A 17,506-nucleotide genomic window follows, 5' to 3' on the forward strand; every position below is an offset into this window, starting at 1 on the left:
TCTCTTTGACCGAATAACATCCTACTTCCAAATGTGGCGTTCCAGTGGGAGTGAACCATTAAATAAATTGCATTTGGTTCTCAGCCCCATTAATCCTTTTAAGAGAGGCCTCTTGGCCTCCAGTGTTATTTTTTTTCTTTACTGTCATGTGAGTCAATGTCGGTAATATAGGTTGTGATATATGCTAGTCATAAAGCGCCCAGGAATGGAAGGACCACTGCGTGGAGTCAGCAATAATCCTGCTGGGAGGACCCGAGGACGTTGGGCCAAACACAGCATGATTTACATGTTTCACAAACAGTTTGCTTTCTGGAAAGTGAATGGCTCAAATAACCTAAATGAATTATTCAGCGAGCGCTCTAGCTCAGGTAATCTTTCTAGGAGCCCCCGGAGTGTGTATGTTAGTTTTCCTCCCTCTCCCTTTGTGTGTGTCTCTCTCTCTTCCTCTCTCCCTTCAGATCTTCATCGGGAGACGTAAGCTCACAAAGGTTTACATCAATTCCCACTTTATCTTTTCATCACCCGCTTTGTTCACAAAGAGCTTGATTTCGAGTGCACATTTTAATATCCTTGTTTGTGCAGTTAATTACCCGCATTAGCAAGTAACACCTCTTTATCGTGATGGAGTCAAACTGTTTTTATGGCATGAGAAAATATTGATTAAAGCAGTGGCAAGGCTTTCAACTGAGATGGGTCCTCTTTTGCATAAAGATAATTCTGCATTTAAGTACACCTGCTTTAAGAAAATGCTCTGATTAGCATTGAGAGGTTGCATCTCAGGAGGAAGCACCAAAGGAAGGTTGTTCTAGTCGGTACTTTCTCCCGGAAGGTTGTTTGAAGTTCTCCACTCTTTTTGAAGCAGTGATGTTGGCACACCAATTCTCGCTCATGGTCTTTTTGCCACTGAGTTTGCCCTGTTCAGGTAAACAGAACTCCCATCACTGGCTAAAAAGGCTCTAAGAAGATCAGAGCAGGACCATATGCAGTGTCCAATGTCCTGTAAGATAGGTGTGTCAATTTCAGCTTTGATCTTCTTAGAGTGGGATCTTTTTCCAGCTTACATCATTGACCTCCAGAAGGTGAGTATGTTAGAGGGTGGCTGACTGCAAGTTAGAAGGCACCGGTTAGCGTTAGGCACACTTGGTTTAGAGAAGAGGATATAGTACATACAAAACTTCACAAAGTCCTGCAACTTCCACCTTCGCAACATCTGCAAGATTCGCCCTTTCCTGACCTCTGCCACCACCAAACTCCTCATCCATGCCCTCATAATTTCCCGCCTTGACTACTGCATTGCCGTTCTGTCTGGTCTCCCTATGACCCGAATACCCCGCTGCAGTCCATCATGAATGCGGCAGCCAGAATTATTCACTTCGCCCATTGCTCCACCACGGCGGCTCCCCTCCATGAATCCCTCCACTGGCTTCCTATCCTGTCCAGAATCAGATTCAAGATACTGTGCCTGACCTACAAATCTGTCCACAAAATCTGTCCAACCTACATTTTCAATCTTACTCAGAGGTACACACCTAGCCGCTCACTCCGCTCCTCGAATGAACTTCGCCTGACCACCCCCCGCATCACCCAGTCCATTGCACGCCTCCAGGACTTCTCAAGAGCTGCTCCAACACTATGGAACTCCCTACCTCCACCCATTAGGGCAGCCCCCTCCTTCAACATCTTTAAGAAGATGTACCATTGACCTATCATGTACCTAGCCCTGTATCAGGAGGAGGCTGACCTATAAGTAGACTTGGACTTAGAGTTTCATGTAATTGAAAAACTAACTCCACCTGTTTAGATTACAATGATGTATTAAAGGATCTATTAAAAACTACAACATCACTTTCCTGAGAAAACATTGTAATAACATACAGTAGCAGTATGAATTGTTCCAAAATATAGGATGTTATTAGTATAAATCATCTCTGGAGTGTCAGCCTTTGCCCAGGCAAAAATATTAATGTAAATCTCCCAGGAACATTGTGGTAGAGCGAGGCTATCTGTAACATGTACATTATGCATGCACAGTTTCAAAGCATAGGCAGAGGCAGAATGCATGGGGAATATCATAGTTATTGATAGTTTGGTTAAACAAACACATCTGTCCATCAAATTCAAACAGAAAAATAAAAACAACAATAAATAAATAACATAGTTTGTACAACACACCATAGAAGGGAAGATGTTATAAAAAAGCAGATTTTTTTTTTTAATGTACAGTTTTGGTACCTGATTTTTAATTTTCCCCAGAACAGTGTAGGTTTACTTTAACAAACAATATTTCCTTTTACTGTGTGAATATCTTGTCAGCAACTGTTGCAATACCCAATGGAAAATGCAACATGGGTGCATAAGTCTGCTATAACCACTTTAGTAGTAAAAGTTATGCAAAAAGCATCCCTTTTATCTGTGCTAGTTTTCCTGGCTGATCCCAGTAAATTTAAGCATGGTGACAAGGGATGCCAAGAATTTACTTTCTGCTCTCTGCTGTAAATTAGTCATATGAGAAAAGAGGTATGTGGGGAACATTTTAGAAAATTGTAGCTTGTTGAAACAAAAAATGGAAACGTGATTGTTAACCCATTAGCAACTTTAACAGAGCCACCTCATTTGAGATAAATGCACTGCTCTTGACCTCAATCGGCAGAACTCGGTGTGCTGTAAATTCTTGGAATGCTTTGATCTCTCTCTACTAGCAGAATATATAGAAACTGAAAGCAGAAGTTCTCTGTTATTGTCTCACTGCCCCCTAGTGGCAAGTGGCCATAAATACGCATTACAGCATTACTAATTAGAAGCGGGAACATTTAACAAATAAGAAAAAAAATGTGCTACAATAAATTGGCCAGGAGCACTTGCATGCCTCTATATAAATTAGCTGCTAAACGGTTAATAACATTAAAAGTACAAAAAGGCTGCTTTAGCAATGAAAAGGATAAACTTCAAAAATGGCACCCCTTCCTCATTAAATCCTTTCAGGTCCACTTTAGGAAAATCAGCATAATCCTGAGTTTTTGTTCATCGCAATTTGAGTTATTCTAGGAGTAGAGATGGGTGAAAAATGTCTATTCCGAAACCTCCCATAATGCTTTCTGGTAAGTTTTCACATTTGCCACTTGATGAGATCTGAAAGACAAATTGATATTGATTGAAACTAGATTGATCACACATCTCATTTATTAGGGGGGAAAATGCACAACATTACTGGGAAAGCACCAGAGAGAAAATTACAAAGTTGATTAATGTGCCTTTATTCCGATATACTTTGTTCATTTTCAGCTTGCAGTAATACATTTGCATTATTTCCCAAGTGCAGAGTTTTCCACAAACTCATCTTAAAGTAAAAGTCCTGGAAAATAAATAGCCTATGAGGATTACCCCCACCAACACTCTTTCATGGAACAATATGGACATAAAACAAACAACAGTGCTATATTAACTTTTTTTGTAGAAAGGCCCCCATCATGTGACCACAACTCCAGGTCTTCCTGCTCGAAAAAAACCTTCTTCCAGGAAGTCTGGGCCAGATCTTCAGGCTGCAAAACTGGAACAAGTATTTAGATAATCCTGTCAGGACATGACACTTGATCTGCTTCTTATTTGCTCTTGGCATGTGACTCTAAAGCCTCATCTACACGCGTAGATGAGGCGGCGATGTGGCTTATCAATCGAGCCGCTGATGCGACTCGATTGATAAGATCCGACAGGACGGATCTCCCCACCGCCGATTCCCTGCTCGCTCCCCGTGAGGGGACAATGGCAGGGAATTGAGCGGAAGATAAGCGGCGCCGGCAGAGACGAGCGGGAATTGAATCCGGCGCACGCACGGCGAGTGGGGACGCGGCGGGCACGCGCGGGGACGCAGAAGAGGCGAACCGGCGGCTAATCGAGCCGCCGGATCGGAGCCTCATCTACCCGTGTAGATGAGGCTTTAAGATACTATAACTGGTGGAGATGATTCGTTTATTACACAGAAACTCTCCTCAAGGAGAATTCATGAAGCAGCATGTGATTGGCTGGTCATGTTGTGGAGATGAAGTTTCTCGTGTAGGCTAAAACAAGAAGCAGATATGAGACATGATCCTAACAAACCAATCATAAACTTACAAATCTGTCACCTGGTCAATGTGATCTCGTTTCTCTGTTAAATCTCCTGACGGAGAATATTAGTAGATTATTTCATCATCTATAAATAAAACACAGAACAGAAAAAATAAAATAAAAAATGTGGCGTCAATGAAATACATTCGATTTCCACAAAAAGGGAAAACACACGCAAATTCAAATACGTGTGAACTAAGGCTCTATTAAAGACTACCTCCTGCCAAAAAAGGTCTGAATGGAAATACATATATGTAGTCTTGGCACTGTGTACAGTTAGATGGACATATAAAGTTTACATCTGGTTCATCATATTGGATAGAACAGACTCACATTTATATCTGTAAGTAGCACTTCCTTATTCCTCCTGAATCTGAAAGCATTGTGCCCTCCTCTTCAGCCTGGTTAACTCCCCTGCCCCTCCCTCCCCTGCTGTCTGCCTGCCTGGATCAAATTACTTCTCTTTTCACAAACTGTAGCACAGAGAAAAGACGGAAACTGCATGAGCCTATCTTATCATGTCTGTTTGCTATAATTCTTATTTCAGATGTCTGTCTGTCTGCCTAGATTAGATCACATGGACATGAGGGGTGGAATTATGACATCAATCTCCCAGCATCCCTTGCACCTACAGTTTGGAAAGAAAAAAACTGCCAGGGCCCAATTTCCCACTGGGGGCGGGGATTTCAAGATTATATGTGAAATACGGACCCTGGGGGTGAGAAAATCACACTTTATCATGTGTGATTTTATATATCTTGGGAACTTATTCGGTTTAAGGCAAACTGTAATTTATAATGTAGGTACTCTTTAACCTCCCTGGCGGTAAGCCCGTGCTGAGCACGGGCTATGCCGCCGGGAGGCACCGCTCAGGCCCCGCTGGGCCGATTTGCATAATTTTTTTTTTGCTACACGCAGCTAGCACTTTGCTAGCTGCGTGTAGCATCTGATCGCCGCCGCTACCCGCCGATCCGCCGCAATTCCTCTCGCCGCGGCCGCCCCCCCCCCAGACCCCGTGCGCTGCCTGGCCAATCAGTGCCAGGCAGCGCTATGGGGCAGATCGGAGTCCCCTCTGACGTCACGACGTCGATGACGTCGGTGACGTCATCCCGCCCGTCGCCATGGCGACGGGGGAAGCCCTCCAGGAGATCCCGTTCTTTGAACGGGATCTCCTGATCTCCGATCGCCGGAGGCGATCGGAGGGGCTGGGGGGATGCCGCTGAGCAGCGGCTATCATGTAGCGAGACTTTGTCTCGCTACATGAAAAAAAAAAAAAAAAAATTAAAAAAAAAGATTTGCTGCCCCCTGGCGGATTTTTTGCAAACCGCCAGGGGGGTTAATGAGCAAGATCTGTAATAACTATTTGTGCAAACTTTGCTACAGGAGTGCCACTCCATATGCATGCTTACTAACTCCCCAATGCATAGCAGCGGCGTAACTAGAAATCAATGGGCCCCCCTGCAAAAATATGGATTTTCCCCCGAGGTCTGCTCAGGACTGTTTTGGGGGGCAGAAGGGTCGCAGCAAGTAGCTCACACTACTTCATGTTTAAACAGGAAGTAGCGTCAGACACTTAGAGATCGGAACCTCCGGCTCGTGGATGGAGGTATGTGCTCCTGCTCTCCGCCTGCTGCCACTGATGATTGATGCAGGAGGGGAGCGCACTGAGGGGAGAGCCCGAGGTGAGGGGGGGGACTGTAACCCCTCCCTGCTGATGTGTGGCCACACTTTCCCCTCATGCTGCGACCCCTCCTGCCCCCCAAAATGACCCTGAGGGGGCAGGTGCAGGGGCTGCATCCCCTATTGTTATGCCAGTGCTGCATAGTCACCTGACCACAAGCCAGACTCTCTACTGTAACATGCTCAACTGACAATACAGCAGAACTAATATTCTATATTTTTGCTTTGAGTCCTGCTGTGACAGGTTCTCTTTAACATCAGCAGTGCCTCTTTTTTGCCTGTCCGTGATAGATAATGCCTCCTTTGTGCTGTGGTCGGCCTGTTCTCTACACAGCAATGATAATATAACATTATTGGCAAATTAAATACCCGTGTACAGATGTTCCGTAGTAAATGTCACTGTTCCCCAGTGTGATATTGTTTTCTGGGATATATTGGGTTTTTCTGTGCTGGGGTGATATAACAGTATATGCTTTATTATAATAAAGCTGCGTACTTGTCCGAAAGCCCACGGCAGTTTTTATTCGGTTTTCAGAAGAGGTTTTATTTTCTTTTGTTTTTTTATATTTCTGTCACTTTCATCCATTGTACAACGTGGCGGAGCGTAACCAAGCAGTTTCTAACACAGCTCTGATGGTGAGTAATATGTTAATACCTGCCCTAATGTCTCTCTCCACAGCACAAAACTGCAGTCAATTTATAACCCAGAACACCAATAACACCACCAAATAAATAGACTCATTAAAATAATGTTTTTAGTAGCCAAAACAAGATCATTTTTTTGCACGGCGCAGACACTGCGATAAATCACGTCTTTACAGGCTGGAGGGAGGCCTAGGCTCAGGGGCTGAGTACACGCTGCCAGTCTATTGGCCTGTAGCTCAGCCGTCACATGCTGCACTGCAGAGCCCAATGAATTCTGACTCACTCGCTGTTGTTATTGTAGGAGTACAATTTCTGTGAACAAGGCAGCAGCCTCAGTCACAGACACTTGTAAGAGAGGCGGGGTCCAGGGAATCAGGAAAATCCGGCACCTGGGTCTAATGGACTATTTGGGCGGCCCACAGGTGCAAAAGCAAAATATCGGCTATTGGGTGCCAAAGAAAACATTAAGGCTCTTGATAGCCAGCACTGGGCCCATCCAACCAACATTGTTCATTTTGAGAATTAGCGTTTTGATATATATAGCTTTGAAATTCATTTTAAAAAAACAATGTTAAGTGAAAGTGCTAAAATTCTTTTCGCTAAATTCGACTCTTGAGCGAAAATTTGTTCTGTTCTTCGCTGTAAAAATATTGGTTTTTATGCTTTTGCGGTAAAAATTGTTGTGGTAAAATAACATTTTTGTTTTCTGCATTGTTGTGTTCTTTTCGCGATTTTTAGCTGTAAAAATATAATTTTTGGCATTTTTATGGGAAACGTGAAAATACAAGCCATATATTGTGATTATTTCTTGAAATCGAAAATAGCAATTTCAATGCGAAAATTATTTTGGCACAGTCATGGGGGCTCTTAGGCTTAGGCACCACCGGGTGGGGGATCTTAGGGTTAGCACCACCAGGGGGGTCTTAGGGTTAGGCAGCACCAGGGGGGTCTTAGGGTTAGGCACCACCGGGGGGGGGGGGGGGTCTTAGGGTTAGACACCACCAGGGGGGGGGATCTTAGGGTTAGCACCACCAGGGGGGTCTTAGGGTTAGGCAGCACCAGGGGGGTCTTAGGGTTAGGCACCACCGGGGGGGGGGGGTCTTAGGGTTAGACACCACCAGGGGGGGTCTTAGGGTTAGGCACCACCAGGGGGTCTTAGGCATTAGGAGTTCACTGGAGCTTCACAGTTGCCACTGGAATCCTCTTCCACTGCTCCATGATGAAACTGGTGGATGCTGAAGACGCCAGCAGTCATCCTTCTGAACCCCTTACTAGCAACAGCAGTACAGATAATCCTCATCCTGCTATCATAAAAGTCACTTAAAGTTCTTTGTTCATTGGCTATAGATCACTGGTGAGAGAGCAACAGATTGGGAATGAGCAATTCATAATTATTACTGACCGCCAATAGAATTGGTTCACAATGCAAATCATGTTTCAGGCCGACCAATCCCCTCAGCGCCAGCAGCCTGCAGTTCAGCACATGATGCCACAGGACAGTATGAGCTCACGTCACCACTATGTAACCCTCCATAAAACTATATTTTACTTCCATCATATCCCATCTTTTCTGAGTTTCCAAGGAGCACTTAGCTGTAATAGCAAACTTTAATGCAATGAGTTTTTTGAGAGGTCTGCACTCATTAAATTAACCCCCGTATTTTATTTAATATAGAGATATTAAGCTGCCAGACGTTTCCATTGATTATTACCCTTTCTATTTTGCAGCCAATTACTAGTATTAATTGAAGCGCAGCGTAAGGCTGTCAGAATGATCAGACCTCGCAGAGCCGGGTTCACACGCCAGACTCCGGACACAAATAGCTGCAATGTGTTATATCAATTATACCAGCCTTCAACTGCAACCACCGGATTTTTATTTTTAAAGTAGGTGACCTCCTTTCACCCCGGGGGGAGAAAAATATATATAGATGTTTTCCAAGTGACCTTATATTTTATTTATGTAGTTCTATTATTTTTTTTACATGTAAAATTGCATTAAAATTGCAAATCGGAATCGCATGTAGTATACAAGAGTCCTGAGTCACTGAAAATTAAAAAAAAAACGAATTCAAGTTATAGAGAAAGTCACATCACATTGGCAGGGCCGGTCCGCCCATGAGGCCGATTTTTTTCAAAGTTTGCCTCAGGCGGCAAAAAGTCTAGGGCCGGCCTTGCACATCGGGGAAGGACAATAGCACCCACAACTCTTGTGATCTTGGGGGGAGGGTCCTCTTTCATTTCCCTACCCATATGCAGAGTTACCCGTTCGCATTGCATCTCCTCCTCCTCCCAGCGGCCACTTGCTCTATGCTGCCCCTTCTGGCTCCTGGTTACACAACTTGCATCGATAGGTGGCCATGCAACAGAGCCAGACTGCTGACACTCGGGAGGAGAAGTTACGATCCAACAGCAAGCAAATATTATTCCAAAGTGCTCCGCTGCACTTTTCCTCTGCAAGAAGGAAGGGAGGAGGAGCAGGGCCGGATTTGGACATTGTACCGCCCAAGGCCCACTGTCACCAACCCCGCCTCCCCCACAACCACCCCGTCCAGTGCACCACCACCATCACCATGTGTGCTCCTCCTGTCCTGTTTGTTCCCTTGGTCCTCTGCTCTCATCTTGTGCTTCCACCATCCAGTGTACTTACCTGGTTCTGTGCTTCCCTCATTCTGAGCTGTGCTTGGGGGAATGTTCTACTGCTTGCCCCTGTGAAGCAGGCTGGCTGTGGACTGCTGGGTTTACATGTTTGGCAGTTTAACTGCCTTAGTGTGCCAGGTCACTGCCCGCCCCTTGCTTCCTGGTGTCCAAAGCCATGGCCTTTGTGGCCCCAAGCTTGGAGTTGTGCTGCAGTGCAGGGGATCCTATGATGATCTGTTTTCTGGGAGGCCCAGAGGGGTGCTGTTATGACTCTGGGATGAAGCAATAGCCATAGCAATTATAGCAACAGCTATGGGGCCCTGGAGAAGAGGGGGCCCAAGTGGTACTTGATGTTTTCAGTATTAAATTTCCTTTGTTTCTCTACACTCTGTGCCCATGTATTGTACACAGTATACACTGCATGTAAATGTAAATTGCCCAGTTAACTTATATCCATAAGGTAGTGGCAGGTGGCATTGCTCAAGAGTTCCTAGATCTGAGGGCCCCATGAAAATGTTTCTATGGGGCCCCATAGTCTCTAGCTACACCTCTAAAGTCCAGCCTCCCCCCTCCCCCCCCCCGGCAATATTATTCCCTTCCCTGATGCTGAACCCTAACTGCCCACCCACTACTCCACTAATGTGAACAAGTTTATAATGCATAACTTTAGTTTTCTAAACTTAAAGAGGAACTGTCGCGAAACTCTTAAAATTTAAAACATGTACAAATAAGAAGTACATTTCTCCCAGAGTAAAATGAGCCATAAATAACTTTTCTCCTATGTTGCTGTCACTTTCAGTAACTAGTAGAAATCTGTCATTACCGACAGATTTTGGACTAGCCCATCTTCTCATAGGGGGGTTCTCATGGTTTTCTTTATTTTTAAAAGCACTTAGTGAATGGCAGTTGCAGTGGTGTAGCTAGAGATTATGGGGCCCCATAGCAAAACATTCATAGGACCAGCAGATGTAGGCACTTTTGAGTAATGCTGCCTGCCCCTATCCTATGGATAAAAGTTAACTGAGCAATTTACATTCTAATGCAATCTACACTGCATATAGTCCATGGGAACTGAGATAAAGTTAGAGCGTGGAGGAAAGCAAGAAAGGTAATAGTGAACACAATGATGTGCCACTTGGGCCCCCTCTGCTCCAGGGCCCCATAGCAGCTGCTATGGCTGCTTTGGCTATTGCTACGCACCTGGGCAGTTGCTCCGTCCAACTGTCAAAATAGTGTACAGCAAGCAGGGAGGCTGGCCAGCATTTTTATACAGACATTCCCTGAAAAAGATTTATATACATGCTGAGAATCCTTTATGAAGAGATGGACTAGCCCAAAACCTGTCGGTAATGTTAGATTTCAACTACCTACTGTAAGTGGCAGCAATATAGGAGAGAAGTTATTTATGGCTCATTTTACTCTGGGAGAAATGTACTTCTTATTTGTATGTGTTTTAAAGGCACTCCGAGCAGTGCAGAAACTATGGAAAGTTGCATACCATTTTGAAGCTCTCTTTCTCCTCTTTCCAACGATATATAAACCGCTACCCCAAAGTCGGCAACTGAATGGAGCCGCTGACACTGGGGAAAGTGTCGTCCTGTGTAATAGAAGCAACTATGGAAAGATGCATACCATTTTGAAGCTCTCTTTCTCCTCTTTCCAACGACACATAAACTGCCGCCCTACGCCTTTTAGTTTTCGTTATTTTTGTGATTGAAATCGCTTTTGCCGCGACCTAAAAGGCGTAGGGTGGCGGTTTATATATTGTTGGAAAGAGGAGAAAGAGAGCTTCAAAATGGTATGCAACTTTCCATAGTTTCTGCACTGCTCGGAGTCCCTTTAAATTTTTAAGATTTTGCGACAGTTCCTCTTTAAAGAGGAACTGTAGTCAGTGTTTGCCCATTGTAAAATCTTTCCCCTCCCTAATTTACATTCTGAAATGTATCACAGGCAGCTACATCTTTAGTACTGGCAAGTGGTCTCTGTGGAATGTTATTTTCTGAGGGGGTGGGGGGATTAGGCATAATAAAGAGCCTAGGCTAAGACCCACTGGGAGGGTGGGGGCTACATACAGGACCAGGAGTCCTCCCTCTCCTTAAAGTGGACCCAAATTAAAAATACAAGATTTCAGAAATAAAATCTATTTTCTAAATTATAATAATAAATAGCAGCCTTTTTTCAGCTGCATGATGACAAATATAAAATATTTTACATTTATTGGAGGAACCCCTCCCTTCCTTTCATATTGCCGGGACAGAATCCGGCAGACTGGTGGAGTAGATGGTGTCCGGCAAAGGAGGAATTGCTAATGGCTGCCACCTGTATAACCCTAGTTATGAAAAGAGAAGGGTGAAAAGCAGAAAAGCATGCACTGAAATGCTCATAGGCTTGAAGGAGTGTTTATCTTTGTATGTGTCAGAGTGGTGCAACTAAATATTTTGAATTAAAAAAATATGTTTGGTTTGGGTCCGCTTTAAGTAAGTATCTGGCTTTTTTCTTTCAGAATACGGTTCCCATTGACTTTTATCAGGATGTTTAATGTATAAGTGGGTATCCTGAATAATGTATTGTATTCGACTATATGTCATTACGGATCCTTTTTAATAACGACATAGATTCTCTTCCTACCCGCTAACCCTCTCCAAACATAACCGCTTACTAATACACATCTACTGTTGTGTTCACTGGGCACTAGCTTTGGTTGTGTATTGCCACCTAAACCAGGCAACACAGCTGCAAAAATCACCCATGACTTCCACGCAACCTCTCTCTTACAAGTAACTATGGGTGGGGACCAAAGCAGGATCATCCTTCAGGCAACTTAGGGAGGGGAATGGGGCTTAGTGGGTGTCAAGGGGCCCACCTACTGCCTCCTTTGACCTCTCTCCACTTCAGCTTACCAAAAGGACCACAAGGGGGCCCCAAATCTAATAACTTGACTAGGGCCCCATTACACTTTAATCCCTCTCTGGTGGGGAGGATGACCTGCTTCAAAGTACCGCTGTCTCAATCAACAGCAAGTCTGGAGATCCTGTCTCAACATACTGTATGGAGATCAGTTTGTATCTCATATTTATTTTTGGGAAAACTAAATGTACTGCGGCTAGCTGACTTGCAAAATCACCTAACAGCTCTGTGTTCTTCTGTCTGCCTTTTTCTGTCCAGCAGTTGACTGGTTAATAACGTCTGTAATACAGAAGGGGGGCGTGGCTGAACAAGGCATGCTGGGAGAGACAAAATCAATATGTTTCACCCACATCAGAATATTAAGTGGCATCGCGAACGTGCTGCGGAGTCTTCCCTTTCTGCAGGCCGCTCCGGTCTTCTGTGCCTGCGCTTTGCTGTCAGTTCGGCGCGTAGGTTCGCTTCCATCACTGTATATATAGCCCCCGGCTGGAGGAGAGCTACCAGTTTGAATCTGTCTTCAATCTTCCCTTTTTTTCAAACATTAAAAGAGAAAATTAAATTGCCTACTGATAATCTGAGGCTGTCTTGGATTTTCTCCAGAGCGCAGATCTCGTGCAGCAAAAGCAAAGAGAGTGGATTGAAAGCAAGGGAATTTAAGACGGCCTAATTGTGAATTAATGTTCTGCATTTTTGGCTGTTTGAGGAGCACTCGCTCTGATCCCTGATGTGAGGTCTGGCCAGCTCGTATAGCCTCAATTCAGATGAGTATATTGGTATCTGACATGCCAATGTAATGACTTTTCATCCTAGTTATTTTCATCAGGGAGAAGTAGTAAAAATGTTTCTATGAGGGAGAAGGAAATGTATGATTTTGATATGTTTCTCTTTAGAGATGGCCCGAACATCAGATTTTGGGTTCACAAACCGCGAACGCGAACTTCCGCAAAAGTTCAAACTCACACGAGCTGCCATAGACTTCAATGGGCAGGCCAATTTTTAAACATACAGGGACAATTTCTGGCCACAAAAGTGATGGAAAAGTTGGTTCAAGGGGTCTAATATCTGGAGGGGGACATGACAGAGTGGGCTACATGCCAAAAGTCCTTCGGACTAGTGTAAGTAGTGTACTGCTTCACACTGACACATCAAACTTACTGTTTAATGCACTGCAACCAGCTGTAAAAGGTTGTCATTAGTTGACACTCTCAGGACATACATGTCAGTCCTCAATGGCAATGTTTGTGTAGTGATGGCCATACTGGTGCGCACATTGGCGAGAGGACAGGTGATGGCAGTTTTCCAGCCCATATGGTCGGGCTGAGGTAGTTCAATGAGAGAACAACAGTGACTGTCCAGCTGATCAAATTTGGTCTGTCCACAATGAAGCAACGACCTTATTATCTTGGGTGTGCCCCCAACAAACTCATATAGGTTATTGCTTCATTGTGATACACAAGCGCCTTCACCGCAACAAGGTAACGATCACGAAGGGGAATTGCCACATGTACATGCCTTTTGTTTTGTTGTTGTTGCAGCTACAGTGCAGCCAGAACAATTAGGCAGGCATGTACACGCACCAGAAAAAATGATTATTTCTGGTAGCGGCCGCTGCTAGCAGCAGCCTTAAACATTCAGGATCCGTCTGGAGTCCTTGACCCTGTCGGTGGTGGCGGAGAAGGCAGTCAAGCGGGCGGCAGGCAGAGATGCTGTGTGGAGACTGACTTAGTCTTCGGGCGGGCAGTAGCTCCCCGGGATCCATGCCTCATTCATTTTAATAAAGGTGAGGTACTGAACACTTTTTTTGAGCTTGGCGACTTCTCTTGTCAGTGACAATGCCTCCTGCTGCGCTGAAGTTCCTTTTTGCTAATGATAGTGTGCTGGCTTGTAATAAAGATAGAACAGGATACTGGAGAACTACAAGGCCCAGCAAATGACTGCATGGACTGTGGGCTGTATGCAGTGTGTCACAAACACAGAGAGATATCCTTTAGTACGTTCAATCACGAATACAGTTGGAAGCTATGCACTGCTAATGATAGTGTGCTGGCTTGTAATAAAGATAAAACAGGATACTAAAGAACTGCAAGGCCCAGCAAATGACTGTGTTGACTGTGGGCTGTATGCAGTCAGTGTGTCACCCACACAGAGAGTTATCCTATAGTAAGTTGAATCACAAATACAGTTGGAAGCTATGCACTGCTAATGATAATGTACTGGCTTTTAATAAAGATAGAACAGGATACTGGAGAACTGCAAGGCTCAGCAAATGGACTGCAAGGCTCAGCGCGGACTGTGGGCTGTATCCAGTGTGTCACACACACACACACACACAGAACAACATTAGCACTCAAAATTACTTTTTAGGGGTTGCTTTCAACAATAAATAACAGCCTAGCTAACTGTCCCTGTCTCTGCAGCAATCTCTCCCTTCCTCTCACTAAAGGTGGCCATACACTGGTCGATTTGCCATCAGATCGACCAACAGATAGATCCCTCTCTGATTAGAGAGGGATTGTATGGCTGCCTTTACTGCAAACAGATTGTGAATCGATTTCAGCATGAAACCGATCACAATCTGTGAAGCTGCCACAGCCGCCTCCGCCCTGCATACATTACCTTATCCGGCCGGCGCATATCCCCGCTGTCACCACTGCTCCTTCCCTGCTGGACTCCGGCAGGCTTCACTTCTTTCTGTCCGGGGAAGTTTAAACAGTAGAGGGCGCTCTACTGTTTAATCTTCCTGCCGGGACAGGAAGTTCAGTGAAGCCTGCTGGAGCCCAGCAGAGAAGAAGACAGCAGAGACCGGGGACTCGTGCTGGCACAGCAGGTAATGTATTGCCGCTGTATTGCGTCGGTCGTCGGGCATTCAAATGCCGTTATCGATGCACTCCTGACCCGCTGTCGATCGAGCAAAATCTTCCGCACGGACGGATCGACCGGAATCGACGGTAACGATTGATTTCAGATGGAAATTGATCGTTCTGTCAGTGTTTGTGAAACAATTTCACAGCAGATTCGATCACAGTGATCGAATCTGCTGTATATCGGCGGGAAAATCGTTAGGTTTATGGGCCCCTTAAAGCAGCAGCCGGAGACTGAGAACATGGCCGGCGCTGCTGCATTTTTATAGGGGGGGCGGGGGTCCATGGGGGAGTGCACCCTGATTGGCTACCATGTGTCTGCTGACTGTGAAGTAGGGAAGGTCAAAGTTTAGCCCAATGATGAGGTATAGGAGGCGGGCGTGGACAGGACCACCTTTAATTTGCCTGGAACTGTCCGCCGGCAAACCGTTTAGGCCATCTCTATTTCTCATATGGTGAACCAGAGCCAGTCTGGATGCAGTGCCCACAAAGGGTGAGGCCAGAGTATTATCATTCACCAGGCAACCTAGGCAGGTGCTTGTGGCCTAGTGGGTGCCAAGGGGCCCATCTGCCACCTTATTTGACCTCTATCCACTTTAGCTTATCAAAAGGAGCACAAGGGGGCTCCAAATCTACTACCTTGCCTAGGGCCCCATTACACCCATCTCTGTGTTGGAGTGCAATTCTATAAAGCCATACCACCATGCTTGTCTTCACGTGTGCATCCTTGTATAGGAGTACAAACTGCAGTGACAATAGGTCTGCCACCCACCAAATAGTACAGTTTTACAGGATTTGGCCATGCCCCCTGCCAAACCACATGACTCTTAGTCTGCCTTTACTCCAAAATGCTCCAAATAAATTCATGAGATAAACAATCGTATCTATCCTCCAACAAATTACTTTTTTTTTTACTTCAGTGTCTCTTTAAAGTCACAATATGAACTATTGACCCGTTTTACCACTCAGAAGCTGTTCTCTTCCAGGCAACAGTTCTATAGCTGTAATTCCTTATCAGTGAGGGTTACGGTATAGTCTGACTAGGTCCAAGCTAGAGAGAAACTTTCACTTGCATGTTCTAACTCATTCAGGCAGAAAAAAAGAAAAAGGGAACAGCCTACTTATTTGTATGCTTGCCACTGTACATGCACAGGTTTATCTCAGCTCAGGTACCCTTTAAGGTGTATTTTCAATGATGTAAAGTTGTATATTACATTTTAAAAATGCTTACATTAAAGCAAATCTAAAGCAAGAGAAATATGGATGCTGCCATATTTATTTTCTTTTAAGCAATACCCGATGCCTGGCTATCGTGCTGATCCTCTACCAAGCATTCAGCAGATCAGGTGTTACTGACATAGTTGTCAGATCTGATTGGATTAGCTGCATGCTTGTTTCAGGTGTGTAATCCAGATACTACTGCAGCCAAATAGATCATCAGGGCTGCCAGGTAACTGGGATTGTTTAAAAGGAAATATATATGACAGCGATCCATATCCTTCTCACTACAGTTGTCCTTTAATAAAGATATACTTACTCTGTCTTTCCTACAGAACTAACTGAGTGTTTATGTGATCTGAGCATTCTGTTGCCTTTCGTTAACTTTTTTTGTGTGCTTATTTATTGTGCTTAGAACAACATAAATCAAAAGTATTTACATTACGTTGTTTTAAAATTTAGGATTGTATGAAATATTACAAAGATCACTTTGTTTTGTGAGGAAGATGGTTTCGACAGTAGCAGCAGAATTACCTAAACTGCAGTAGAGTAAAGCAACCACAAGATGTCACTGTTAAATATAAAGTGCTGCAATGATCTCTATGGCATTGGAATTTCCTGTATTCATTCTGGTTTCCTCTCTGTTCTAAGTGAGGACTGGTGCACAACTGAAAGCGCTAGCGTAATCGCAAATGCTCAGCACTTTTAGAAGTGATTTTTCTAAGCGATTCTAGGCATGTGCCTAGTGATTTTCTATTTATACTTAGCGATTTTTGGAGCGTTTTTGTGTAGCATTTTTTTTTATGTACAGTAAAGCTGAAAGTGTACTGGTTATATTTCAAATACACTTGGGAAATCGCTCTGATCTAGCGCTTTTCAGAGCGATTTTCCACTTTGCTATACTTAAAGGGAACCAGAGCGAATGGAAAAAAAAGCTATTATACATACCTGGGGCTTCCTCCAGCCCCATACGCACGGATCACTCCCAAGCCGCCATCCACCGCTTCCCGCATCTAGGAGAACCGGCTCCCGTCGCTGATGTCATCGGAGCCGCACTATGCAGGAGAAGTGTGCCCTCTACGTATCTCTCCATACACTGCTGCAGAGATACGCAAAGAGCGCACCTCTGCTACGCTAGACTGGCTCCGACTGGCGGCAAAGCAGGGTGCCGGTTCTCCTAGATGCGGGCAGCGCTGGACGGCGGCGTGGGAGCGATCCGTGCGTATGGGGCTGGAGGAAGCCCTGGTATGTACGTATAATAGCTTTTGTTTCCATTAGCTCTGGTTCGAGGCTGAATTGCCTCAGAAATGCTGCAGGACCCACATTTACTTTTTGGGTAAAATCACATCGAACTGGTGGGATCCATCCTATAGAGAAACATTAGCCAAGTGCTTTTGAAAGCGCTAGCATTTTAAAAAAGCGCTCAGAAGCACTCTAGGGGCTTGATTCAT

General features: G+C 44.7%; 2 long non-coding RNA genes across 2 annotated transcripts in view; one reads left to right on the forward strand and one right to left on the reverse strand.

The window, feature by feature from the left end:
• Positions 1 to 2,839: 2,839 nt before the first annotated feature.
• LOC137522880 (uncharacterized) lies at positions 2,840 to 9,162 on the reverse strand. The gene is made up of 3 exons (XR_011022471.1): positions 9,080 to 9,162; positions 4,122 to 4,189; positions 2,840 to 3,129 (listed from the first exon to the last, which is right to left on the reverse strand). It is a non-coding gene; the product is annotated as an uncharacterized lncRNA (long non-coding RNA).
• A 1,155-nt stretch (positions 9,163 to 10,317) lies between these two features.
• Positions 10,318 to 17,506, forward strand: part of LOC137522881 (uncharacterized) — a 62,477-nt gene continuing 55,288 nt past the window's right edge. Inside the window, exon 1 of the long non-coding RNA XR_011022472.1 lies at positions 10,318 to 10,441. This is a non-coding gene — a long non-coding RNA (uncharacterized lncRNA). The remainder of the gene's footprint in view (positions 10,442 to 17,506) is intronic.

The sequence above is a fragment of the Hyperolius riggenbachi genome, chromosome 6 (genome assembly GCF_040937935.1).
Source record: "Hyperolius riggenbachi isolate aHypRig1 chromosome 6, aHypRig1.pri, whole genome shotgun sequence".
In the NCBI taxonomy this organism is placed as follows: domain Eukaryota; kingdom Metazoa; phylum Chordata; class Amphibia; order Anura; family Hyperoliidae; genus Hyperolius; species Hyperolius riggenbachi.